The following is a 12,814-nucleotide window of genomic DNA, read 5'->3' as shown; positions in this document are numbered from 1 at the left end:
CATGGTGCCTATTGTATTTATGGATGAGTAGTTGGAGGTGGCAGAACATAATCCTTCAGTTGCATTTAAAATTTTATGTTTCTTAAAGTTACAGAAAGTTCGTTCCCAGGATTGGGGCTAATGGCTCTTCTCTCCTGCTCCTTACAGATAATGTGGCACTTCCATTGCCTAGTATGGAACCAATATATCACATGAATGTGCGCTTACCTAGAACTAGTCTTATATCAGGAATGAGGATCCAGGGATCCTTGCAAAGAAAGAAATAATAATTCAGAGAAACCCTAGACTCTCAGGATAAGAAGGGGCAACATCAAGGATCCTGCCATCAACCAAATGGTTTGAGTTCAGGCAGAATCTAAACCATCGCTCACAGTGCACCATCTGCTCCAGCACCAGCCCTCCTGATTCTTTTGCAGGTCAGCAGGCATGAAAGGGTTAATAGCAAAGGCCATGAGAAACTTGCTCACTGTTACAGAGAAATCACTTTTAGTTCCAGTTGCTGCTGCCAGAGGAGATGCTTGATAGCAAGAGAGGAAATAATAAGGAAGAAAAGGACTTTTGAACCACATGAGAGTCTTTGAGGACTACTCAGCCCAGATGTTCCTCTTATTGCTTCAAGCCAATAATTCTCTAAAGCCCCCATGCACAGATGTAGCTTCCTTCACTGTCTTTACAGATTGTGTTTGAATTCATGGCAGACCAGGAGACTGTCCTGCTGAGTATGGACTTCCTCAGTAGCAGGAACTAGGGACAGAATTAAGAATAATATAACATATATGAAATAACTGTATTCCATAACTGGAAATACAGTGCTGAGCCCTGTGCTATAGCTGAGGTGGATAGTCTCTGCACTTTAAAAGAGATTCCTTGAACAACTGCAGACAAAGACTGATACAACTTCTTGATTAGAAAATCAGCTGAAAGGTCGGGCGCAGTGGCTCATGCCTGTAATCCCAGCACTTTGGGAGGCTGCGGTGGGTGGATCACTTGAGGTCAGGAGTTCAAGATCAGCCCAACTAGCATAGTGAAACCCTATCTGTAGTAAAAATACAAAAATTAGCTGGGCGTGGTGGTGCACGTCTGTAATCCCAGCTACTTGGGAGGCTGAGGCAGGAGAATTGCATGAACCCAGGAGGCAGAGATTGCAGTGAGCCGAGATTGTGCCATTGCACTCCAGCCTGGGCAACATAGCCAGACTTCATCTCAGAAAAAGAAAAAAAAAAATCAGCTGAAAAGACCAGAAGAGAACTCCATGAGACAGGGAATAATGCTGAGTCAGGACTATTATAGGAGAAACAGATCTGGGCCAGATTCAGGACTTCACCCATTCCAATTTTAGAGAGGAGGGCTTGGAATTTAAGGACTGAGCCCTTCCACCATCACTACCCACTCCATGCTAACAGAACATTAGGTGGCCTCTGTTTTTAAGGCTCTGTGCTGCTGAGCAGGACATGCTTGCTGTTGAGGTGGGTAGGGTGGTAGGTTACCTATAAGGTTCCTTCCAGGCAGTAAAGAAACTGAAGAAAGAGCAGGTTAGGAAAAGGGAGAGAAGTGTTAGTACAGCAGCCAGCCACAGGGAAAGGAATTTGGTGGCCTTGGAGGGAGGGAAAGTGGGGACAGTATCTTCAGTAGGATTAACATGGATTTGCATTTGAATTGTAAAATGAGAAGTTGCTTAGTCTGATCTCAGACTGAGGGGCCATGGTGCTCCTATATGCTTCTAGATTGTTTGTAATATGCTGTTTATATGCATGTATATGTACAAATGTAAGAGCTCTTAGCAAACTTAAGCATACACACAAAGACTTAAATTACTTGTTTAATACAGTGGTGTCCAGTTGGTTTTTTGTTTGTTTGTTTTTTGTTTTTTGTGTTTTTTTGGGCCAAATTCTTTGATGAAGTCAAATCTAATTTGAAAGTTGAAGGTCTAAAACAGATAAATGCAAGAGCTACTGTGATCGAAGCAGACAAATTGAGGAGAGCAAAATCATTTAATCAAAGAGGAAGACGTGGCCCAGCTCAACTTCCTGGTGGACGACCTCAGTTGTGCTGTTGTTACTAGTGTCTAACAGGAAGAAGAACCTAATTACAGCTCGGCCACTTAGAGCTGCTGAGCTTGAGCAAATTATCTTATCTCTCTGAGGATTCATTTCCTCCTCTGTAAAATGGGGATATTAGTAGCTAGTTTTAGATAACTGTGTGTGGATGATTAAATGATATAACATACATGAAAGCACCTAGCGTAATATCTGGTGAAAGCAGTGAAAGATGCTGGACAAGTGTTTGTTTCCTTTCTGCAGCCAATTAAGATTCTGGGAAACTGTAACTCTACCCAGGCTTTCCAGTAGCTTATTTTTTATTGTTCTATTGTAGTGCTTAAATAAGGATAACTTTTCCAGAGATAGCCCAAGTTTCTCATTTCTCTGGCTTTTGGAATTTCCAGTGCTTCATAAAGACTTTAGCGTCAAGAATGTAAGGTGTAGCACAGTATTTCAATAAGTCCCCAATTCTACATGGAAGGGAGCAGTGTGCCACAAATGTTCTTGGCATTGATTCACATTTAGATATACATTTCAATCATGACATGGACATAGATATAAAACTGAAACAAAAGTTTCATGAAATTAATACACATAATGTGATGCACTTTTTTATTTTTTTCATTAAAAATAGACTACTGGTCACAATCATTAAATTAATTTCACAAACCCATAATGGGCCACTACCCATTATGGATTCAAAAAACACCGTGTGATATGCACTTTGAAAACGACCACTGTATTTTGATCCAGTGTGGGAGTGATAAGAAGGAATATGGACTCGTCACCAACTGCACATATTTTTAGGACCCTCTAGAGTGATTTTTTTTTTCTGAAAAGCCAGAATTCTAAGATTGTCATCATATGTTTTCACCGGAAATTAATGTCATTCCTTGGTTTTAGCTTCTCTGAATAGAACACTACATGCCTGAGTTTGTGTTGCCACATTTGCATGGGCACAAATAAGTTATTTTTACCACAAATATTTAACCTTCCAGTTTGAAGCTGTGCTGTGCTTAGCCTAAACAGCATAGAGAGACCAACTGTGTTTATAATTAAAGAAAAGTGCTGTACAAAGCCACAGAACGAAGGAAGAGGCAATTCTTGTTGGAGGTATGTCACTGCTATGAAGGGGTTCCCTGAGGTGCTTGACTCCACACGGACTCCTTCATTTCTGCCAGGTTGCGAATACTACACCAAGTGCTGTGGACAGAGAGATGAAGATGAAGCACCTGCCTGTAAAGAGTCTGGTGGGGGAGTCTGACAGGAAATTGTTCCAGTGTAATAGTGTCAATCATATAATTGGTGGTTTCAAATTTTGTATAGATGGGAGAGTTGCCAGCCTTCCACAGGGGAGAGGGTGGTGACCAGAGACACATGCTGACTCCACTTGAGCAGGCTCTTGGAAATACGGAAATCCTTCCCAATAGGAAAGGAAAGGTTGAAGATACAAGAGAGGAAGGGGATGACTGGTGTGCGGGCTTTGACCTGGAGACACGTGGCCCAGCTCTTCTCACAGAGCACACAGAATGCTCTGCCCTCCTGTAACAGGCACATCAGGGCCCCATCTCATCTTTGTGGCATATGGAAGCAAATGTTACTCCATGGGCAGGATTCGGAAGCATCCATGTGCTGCTCTTAGTACAAGTGCAGAGGACCCAGCATTAATGCAGTGCCTTCTATCACCTTTCACAACTACCAGAACTTTGGCCCACCCATCTGCCTCCTCTCTCCCAGGTCTCTTGGTGCCCAGGTTTTCTCTGCATACTTGCTGCACTCTCTGGTGTCCTGGAAGCAACTCTGCCCTCTTCCAACCTGGCTCAGCCTTGAAAGGGCCCCTTTTTTCACATTGGTGCAGGTAGGTCTTTTGCCACCATCCAAGCCTTGTTCCTATTCTTCTATCAACTTCCATCAGCTTGTATGGAACAACACATCCCCTCCCCAATGCTCTGCTGTGCACACTGAAACTGCCCTTCTCAGATCAGAGCCCCGCCCCTGTCATCCCATGCACCTCCTACATCCCGCCCCTGACTCTTGGATGTCCCACTTCTGTTCAGACTTCATCTCTGATTTTAGCATTAGATACAGAAGCTTTTTCCTGCTAAGTCCTCTCCTCCCAGATCTAATTCACAGCCAGCAAGTCCAGCTGTGGGCAGTCTTTGAGCATTTACTCTAAAGCTCTAAAGGACCCAAAGGTGATGCAAGAGCCACCTTCCACCACTCAGAAACACTCACTGCGTCCATTTGGCTTCAATCAGACAAACCCAAGACATTCAGAGGGATGAACCAACCTGAAAAATATCCCTAAAAACCTACTTTAACAGAAAGGACAAAGTTTCAGGAAAGAATGGAAGAAATTATAGAAACTGGAATTATACAAACTAGTAGTGACATGGAGGCATGCACACAGCTTAGAAGAGAAGGAAGTCACTCTATCTGCTTCAGTGTCATGATGGTGTAAGACCTTGGCCAAGAATGTAAATTTAAACCTTCTGGGAAACTTTGCTGTGCTCCAGCAGACAAAGAAAAGGAGGCTGAGGAAAGTCAGTGTCAGAGCCAAGGTGGACTGATAGAAGGGAGGAGCATGTCTAATCTCAAGCAGCCTGCTCTGGTGCAAGGACACAGCCAGGAACACTGGAACTCAGGAACACTGGGACACATCTGCCAAGGCTGCCAGAGAAGCATTTCATGGGAGTGGACCCCAAGGCCAAGTCACAGGAATTGCAGTCAAGCAACATCAAGTCAAAAGACAGGCTGCAAGGTAGGAGGTGGACATGAGCAGAAGGCTGGAGAGATTGAGCAGAGACTTCAAAGCTGGAAATCAGACTTTAGCAAATGAGAGGTCAGGACAAGGAAGCAGGGGTATGTCACAGAGCAGACAAGAGGCAGAGCCCACCCTGGAACATGTTATTCACGGTGCCTACCATCTCAGCCTCCCCTGCATACATGTACAACTTCACCCCTAATATCTGTTGAACAAGCAGCCCTAACAACCATGGTTTGTAAAATGTCCTGGCCACATGTGATTGGATCAAGATGGGGACATGCTCCCAGAAACCTGTTTATGAGCTGTCCAGTGACTTATGACATGGCCTGGCACCCCAAGGTGGGTTGGGTCGATTAGATTACACCACCAAACTTAGAAATGTCAGGGAAATGAGGCAATCATAGTTCCTTCTCTTGGGCTTCTCTAAGAATCCATTTCTATTATTGTTCCATGAGTACTTTATTACAGAACACCATAAGCACTCCCATGTAGACTCTCATTGAACTACCTTGAGTCAGCCTCTGTTCCCGTACAACTTGAAGACTCACCGGAACATGTATGGACTTGCAGCTGTCCAGAAGCACAGTGATGAATGGTGTGTTTGGCCACTCCATTTGTTTTCACATAGTTTCCCACAGTTTAGAAGTGCTGAAGATGAGACCTGAAAAGAGTTGGAACCCCCCTGAGTAGAAAAGAGGCTGGAATTAGCAAAATAACACAAATAGGCATGAGATTCATCCTACTGGGAGGAAGTCACCCTTACAGGAAGAGAAGCACAAATGAGGAGGACCCCCGCTCACTTAAGTGTAAAAAAAAATGCTGCGTTTAGAAGCTCAGAAAGATCACAGTTAGTGACTTTTCCTAGAGGGGGTATAAAAAGTTTCATGGAGACCCAAAAGGTCTGATGGCAAGATACCTTCCCAGTGTTGAGTAAGGCGCAATAAAGAGTCTGCCAAAACTCTTCACAGCCACTGCTTCTCATGGACATAAACGTTCCGCCAGGAGTGAACATGGTGGTATTTTTTGAGTGGAAAAATCAAAGATGTGAGAATACAGGTGGTATTTTCATTGCTTCTTCCTACTGCCCTTTGGAACTCTGGAAGACTGAAGAATATCTAAAGATGATCAGTAGTGGATTTATAAGAATAGGTTGATATTTAGAATGAGGTTCTGAAACACAGCTTAAGATACGAGAATAAATCATTCTAGCCATGAGTGCAGAGAATCTTACAAAGACATGGGGGACTATGTTTCTTAGCGATTGATCAGCTGATCTCATCAAGAGGATTTAAAAACTGATACCGGGAGGAAGAGTAAGACAACACAATAAAACAGACAACTCACAAGACCAGTTGCTATGAATGACATCCAGTGGGATGTGGGAAAAAAGGGTTCCAGGACAGGAGGTTTCCAGTGATTCACAGGAGATAAGATTGAATCTTAGATGTAAGTGATGGCCATGGCCTTGGGTGTCCTCATGTATCTTGCAGAGAGAACAAACAGAATAAGCCAGGACAATGACCACAGCCTTGTAGGTATAACTGGCACCCAAACATGTCAACAGACCACTTAGAAGCAGACAGATTAATGTGCTATACATGCCTGAAGAGCTGTGTACCTAAGGTTGAAAGCTCATTGAGAAGCATATTGTGGGAATTAGCAGAAATGAGCCTGCCAGGGGAATATGACAGGTGGAGAGGTGAGACTCCTAAAACAAATCAAAGCACTAGTACAGAGACAAAAATCCAGTGGTGAGGGAGAAACCCACTGAGGAGATGTTTCCTGGAAGTCTTCTTTGGTTAAAGACGAAGTGAAAACTTCTCCAGTTGCTTTGCTACAAGTATTAGAATACTTTTGATGTAATGAACAGAAATCCTGACACAAACTAGATTGAACAAAGAAACTGTAGCTTCTGGACAAAGGGTCTAGAGCTAGGATTGTAGATTCCATGGTTAAGGATGGGGGGTTCAGGGATTGTAGATTCTGTGGTTAATGATGGGATCAGGAACACCAGTTCTTCCCAGGGTATTGGGCCATCCTTCCTTCCTTTCGATTCATCTTCAGGTTGGTCGCAAGATGGATGCAGGTCTAGGCATTGCATCCAGATATGAAAGTATCCACAGGAAAATGTACTTCTTGTAGCTCTCTGTTAAGAGCAAGGAAAAAATTATTCAAGTGCCCAGCAAACTGGCTCCTTACACATCATGGCCAGGAGTATGCCAATTTTTGAAGCAGTCACTGGCAAAAGGAATGGGACTGTGTGGGCCAAACAGGTTCAGCCCTGGAGATGGATCCCATCTTCTGGGACACCAAGAAAAACACCATCCCCTTCTCCCCTGGCAATACCCAGCCAGCCTTCCAGCTATGACTCTCCCCCACAGGCACCCTATTTCTTCTCATGACAGCTCTGCACTCCATTATCCACCTCCTGGAAGCAAACCATTTTGTAGCCTATTCCAAAAAGCTCAAGCCAGCACAGGCACCACAGGGCAGCAAACCAAATCTGAATCTCAAAGCTTGCCAGACCAGTAGCGCCCACTGAGAAACTCTCCAGATAAGAGATGGTCCCAGCAACCCCACCGCCCCCTGCCATGTCTCTACACATGCCATCAACGCTCTGCTCTCAGTGAAAATGGCTGAGGGGAGGAGCTTTTCCTTTACAGACCCAAAGCTGCCATTTCCCACCCCTGTGGTGCGACTTGAAGAGGGGCTGGAGAACACGTCTCCACACACACACAGCTGTGGTCTACTCTTGGCTCTCTCCTCCCACTCTTCTGCAGTGCAAACCAGGGTGGAGGATAGTGTCGGACCTGTCTTTCGGAACACTTGTCATTTCAAGAACCAGAGAGTCAAAGCCCTTCAGGCATGTTTGGAATCCCAGAGAGCTCAGCACCGGACTCGTGCTGCCAACACTGTGACTCTAGACTATCTTGCTGGGAATCGGGATTTCAGCTCCTCTCTCCACACACCTTCACCCCCAGCACTGGGCACCCACTTCTGCAGCTCCCCACTCAAATTGGTCCCCCTCCTTTATGACACTTGGCTTCTCTGGATTCCTGTCAGCCGTTTTCTCCAGTCCTGGGGCTCTCGATGTCTCCAGATATTCACATGGGTAATGGTTCCTTGACCCAATGCCAAGCATCTGTCTCCCAAAGAGCAGTAGGCCTTTCCTAGGGCCTCTGCCATCAGCTCTGCTGCCCTTTGCTGCCCTCCCCTGGCCATTGACATCACTGCAGGTAACTCTTCAGGACTCTGATGGGTTCATTGATACATCCATTCAAAAAAAACTTATTTAGGGGCCCTCTGTACCACGCGATGTCCAGACACTGAGGATTCAGTGATAAAAATACATGGTGCCTGCCTTCCAGGAGTACACAGTCTAGTGAGGAAAAGGAGAAAGAGAGAGAGAGAATGAATGAATGAGAATGAGAATGAAAGAAGGAATGAGAATGAGAGAGAGGACTCTTTGAATGGGAATGAGTGGATTCTGGTGTGCCCTTGTGGAAGTCGAGATTTGCTCATTGTTCTGCAGACCCGACTGCCTAACACCTTCACCTGAAAAGGAATCCCCCGGCCGCCCCTTTGGAAGTGGAGTTGGAGAATTTATTTTAAACCGAGTATTTCTGAGCAAGTGCAAAGCACCCTACCTGGCACTGGAGGTATAATGGGGAAATGCTGGTCCCATCCCCCACAGAATTTACAATCTGGCTGAGGAAATAGACATAAAAAAATAATTAGAGAGATTGTTTAATAACAGTTACGGTGTTACCTGGTACTGTGTTCTGTCTTAGTCATACCTAACAAGAGCTCCACACAGCAGGGATAGGGCATGGGGTCCATGTTTTCAGGGGCAGAAGGAGTGAACCACAGAGGGCACAGCCTGTGCACACAGTAGGCACCTCAGGAAGTGCTGAATGCATGAAAGAGGCTGCAGAGCAGACAAGGCTCCTGGGAGTCAAGGCCAGTGTCTCCAGCCAGCTCAGCTGAAATCAGCAGCTCATGTGCTCCGTTCTTCACCTGCAGCATGCCCACTTCATCCTGAAACTCTCTTCTACTCACCACTTCATCTCCAGATGCAGATCCTAGTGTCCCAGACAGGACTGTTGGCAGGTTCCAAGTCAAGTGAAGGATAATTCAAGAGCCAGAGTCCAATAGTGCAGGAGCCATATCTGCTTTGTCATTGTATACCCAATCCTTCACATAGTACCTGGCACATAGGAGGTACTCCATAATTCTGTGATGGTTGTTGAATGAATGCATGGATTTTGCATAACTATTCAGGCAGGAGCTTAGCTTCTATAGAGAATTTGGTCATGATTGGATTCATTTGATCAGTGGAAGCAGCCATTCCAGTTTACTATAGCCAGAAGTAGATTTAGAACCTAATTTGGCCTATTGGCTACAAAAAGGGTACAGACTCTGAGTTGTAGTGAGACCGCCAGTCTACCTGCAGGCCAGCAAGGGCTCCCCCATCCTCCCTGGGCTGAGATTTAATAGTGCCTCTTTTTTTCTCAGCCTGCTTTCTGATCCTCAGGGTGAGAGATCAGTATGAAGTGACGGGTCTGAGAAATCTTCCTGGGGGGGGAAGAAGAGTTTCCAGCTGCAAGGAGAGAGCAGCGTACAGTGACAGTGAGGCACCGGGATGTAGAACAATGCTGTGAGAACATATTCCCTGAGGTTTGGGAATGAACTTCTTCAAGGGCTGTGCTCCCTTTTTGATGGATCCTAGTGGGCCTCTGTGCTGGTAGTGACCGACTTTTCCTCAACGATCCAGTGGAGGCTGCAATGTATTTTGCTTAAAACTACAGCTGGTTTGTAATTTTGGCCTCAGACAGTAATTACAGCTGCTGGGGCTCCTTGGAGAGATAATTACGGAAAGAATTCAGCATATTCATTTTATCTACACACTTAACCATCAATTAAATCATTACCATCTAATCCTATTCCAGAGTCTAGAAATGTTCTGTGAATATATAATTTTGAAGGCACTGAAGTTTGTTTTCAGATGGTTTTAAGTGAAAAATTGCCCAATTTCCATAGCCAATGGAGGTTTTCTCTATGAAAGCAGAGCCGAGAGTATCTCCTGGCTTGTGGTTGCTGCCTCCCTGGGGGCCTGCACCACATAAAGGGCCAAGCAGGAATGGATTGATAGGCGGGAGATGGGACTTTGCCTTTGATCTCCCATGGAGTTTGTGATTTTCCAAAGCAGGATTAGCACTGGGACTTAGAGGTCAGTGGCTGGAGACAGACAAGAGGGTGGCTTGTTTTGCCAAGGAGCTTCCAGGAGAGTCTTCCCCTGCTGGGATTCTGCTAGGGCCCTGGGCTGTCATCCACTTATCAAAGTCGGGATGGGGTCTTTTCACTTTGGGAACCCAGGAGAGAGTGTGGTATTTAAAAGCATGAGTGCTGGAGCTGGCTTCACATTCTGGCTTTGCCATTTTTGAGTTGTGTGTCCTTCAGCAAGTTTCTAAATTCCTCTGAACCTCAGGTTATTCTACTCTTTAGCAACACAACAATAGATCCTACCCCACAGAGCTGTGTGAGACTTAAATGAAATAATGAATGTAACATGTTTAACACAGCATCTGGAACTTCATGGATGCTAGGTAAACTTTGATAATTGATATTATTCAACATACATGTATGTACAAGAAAAGGAGAGAAGCAGAAGGGAGAAATCAAATGTCCAAAAATGTGCTTCAGCGGGAACTAGGGCCTCTGAAAGCACGTGTGGCATGGGCTGGGGCTGCCTCTGGGCTTCGCTGTCTAGCCTTGGACTCCACGGCCGCTCTCTGCTCTCTCTGACCTTGACTTCCCTTAGGGATGGTCCCCTGGGAGCCCCTGACTGCAGTCCCCCTCTGTACCCCTCCTCCCTGACCCTGCCCTCTCATGGCTCCAGCCTGGTGCTTCTCCAAAAACCTTGCTGCACTGCTGGCCCCCTGAATATGCCTGCTCTCCTCCTACACTTCCAACCACCCTTTTCTCTCTGTCTCATGGGCTTTCACTGGCTGACAGTGGGACATAGTCATGCCTCAAGTTTCTGACCTAAGTCACTTTTTGTTTTTTTCTACACCACACAAAGCAGCATCTGGGAAGATAGCCCACAGGGATGCAACTGCTTCCTGGCCTCTTTCAGCCAGGGAGGCAATTTTTCTGATAGACAGGAGTCTTGGGCTGAATGCTCTTCAGACTATGCCTAACACTGGAATCCCAGAGGCACTGTCTATACAGTGGGGCCCTGGGGAAGTCTTCTCTTTGTGAGCTGACTCTTCTAGATGGCTGCACTAGTCCTCTGGCCAGTGTTTGGGCTCAGACAATCCTACCCTACTGCGCACAGTACATGGCTCCTGTGCTGAAGTTACTAAAAAGCCTAACTCTTGTAGCTGGCATAGAATTGGTCACAAGGCTGGCTTTTGCCCTGGCATAAGCCACCTCTATGTGGGAGCCCCAAGCTGGGAACTAGCCCCAGACACAGCATCAAGTCCACGTGGCAGACTTGCCTGGAAAACACCCACTTGACCTTATAGTTGTGCCTATCACCGAGCCAAGGGCAATGAAAAGTTGGGAAATGAAAAGCTCCCAACTGCTGAAATCATGGAGCTGGAATATCAAGTCTCTATGTTCAAGGATAATCATGGTTATCATTGGAAGGACTATACAGTGAAGATTAATTTTTAACCTCCTCTGAGAGTTGTAAGAATTAAATAAGTTAATAAATGCAGAACACTTACAAGAGTGCCTAGTACCTAATGTTTGCTCAATGAATATTAGCTATTATTAGTATCATTATTATTAAAGGAGAAACCAGGCTTCATGAGGTTTATGGAGTCTTGGCCAGAAACACTGATTCTCCTGCTTTGAGAACTCTCAGGAGGGCTTACTCTTGGGCTGGTCCTCCTGTCCAGTGATCTCCAGAGCCAGTGACAACATGACAACTTCCTGATCCCAAACATTAGCATGTGGTACCACAGGTACCACAGGATGGTCTTTTAGGAACCTAGATCCTAGCGCTTCCCAGAGCAAGGGAAGAAAACGCCCTCCCTGGCCATCCCCCCCAGCCCCTCTGCCTTTATTCCCTCAAGGGGAAGCAGGAGGGGATGCCCACAAGCTCCCTCTCCAGAGGCGGAAGACCAGTACCCTCATTTCTCCTTGCTTCTCCTCCCCTCTTCCTGGAGAAAGTGGGTAGGTCGTTCCTGCCCTGCCTTTCTGTCTGTGAGTCCACTTTGGTCCCTGGTCAGCTCCGCAGGCCTCCTGCAATCACTGCTGAATCATGAATGATCCACTGGGCAGTGAGGACCCAATCCCTGAGGGGAGCTTGGGAGAGAAGCATGGGACACATCAGCATCGCCAGGGCTGTCCACCTCAGGGCCCAGGGGCATACATCCTGGTGCCCTTTTGCTTGTGATTTGGCAACATGGAGGTGTGTGTGTCTGCAGAGCTGGTGAGGTCACTCTGTCTGATGGACCACTAAGGCTTTCCAATGTTCTGGAACTGCCTGATTCGGGGTCTGATCAATCTTGCCCTCATATCACTGATTCTCTGAGCAGGGACAGATGTGGCCACCTTCCTGTGCCATAGTGAATACCTCAGGGAACTCCCTGCCCCCTTCACAACTCACCCTGGTACCTCACCCCAATTCTCCGTCTTTCTGGCTCTCCGTGGCTTCCTTTTATAGGTTAGAACCCAAGTTCCTTAGAGGGCACACAGAGGCCTTCACAACCTGGCCCCTCTCTATCTGGAGGCACAGCCCATCACTGCCTTTGAACATTTTATGCCCTGGCCCCAGCACACAGGTCACTTCTAGTACCCTGGCAACACTGCTCTGTGGTGCCACTTTGCTTTTGCGGGTGCTGTTCTCTTTGTCTGCGATAGCTATGCAAAGCTCCCTCACAAACATTCACTTCCTTCGAATTCAACATACAGATAACCTTTTCTCTGTATATATATCTTTGTGATAGCTCCCACAATCCTATTTTGTAATTTTGTGTTGGTTTTACTGAATAAACTA

At 46.0% G+C, this 12,814-nt stretch overlaps 1 protein-coding gene and 1 long non-coding RNA gene across 2 annotated transcripts in view; one reads left to right on the top strand and one right to left on the bottom strand.

Moving 5' to 3' along the window:
- The window catches only part of LOC134740260 (uncharacterized), an 88,378-nt gene that overhangs the window by 9,066 nt on the left and 66,498 nt on the right, over positions 1-12,814 (bottom strand). The window contains exons 6-7 of the long non-coding RNA XR_010127587.1: positions 5,723-6,952; positions 5,355-5,467 (exon numbers count right to left, since the gene is read on the bottom strand). This is a non-coding gene — a long non-coding RNA (uncharacterized LOC134740260). The remainder of the gene's footprint in view (positions 1-5,354; positions 5,468-5,722; positions 6,953-12,814) is intronic.
- The window catches only part of SYT9 (synaptotagmin 9), a 221,516-nt gene that overhangs the window by 186,918 nt on the left and 21,784 nt on the right, over positions 1-12,814 (top strand). The gene's annotated exons all lie outside the window — the stretch shown is intronic.

Source organism: Pongo pygmaeus, chromosome 9 (genome assembly GCF_028885625.2).
Source record: "Pongo pygmaeus isolate AG05252 chromosome 9, NHGRI_mPonPyg2-v2.0_pri, whole genome shotgun sequence".
In the NCBI taxonomy this organism is placed as follows: Eukaryota; Metazoa; Chordata; class Mammalia; order Primates; family Hominidae; genus Pongo; species Pongo pygmaeus.
The sequence above is the reverse complement of the archived record's forward strand: the minus strand, read 5'-3'. Positions and strand labels throughout refer to the sequence as shown.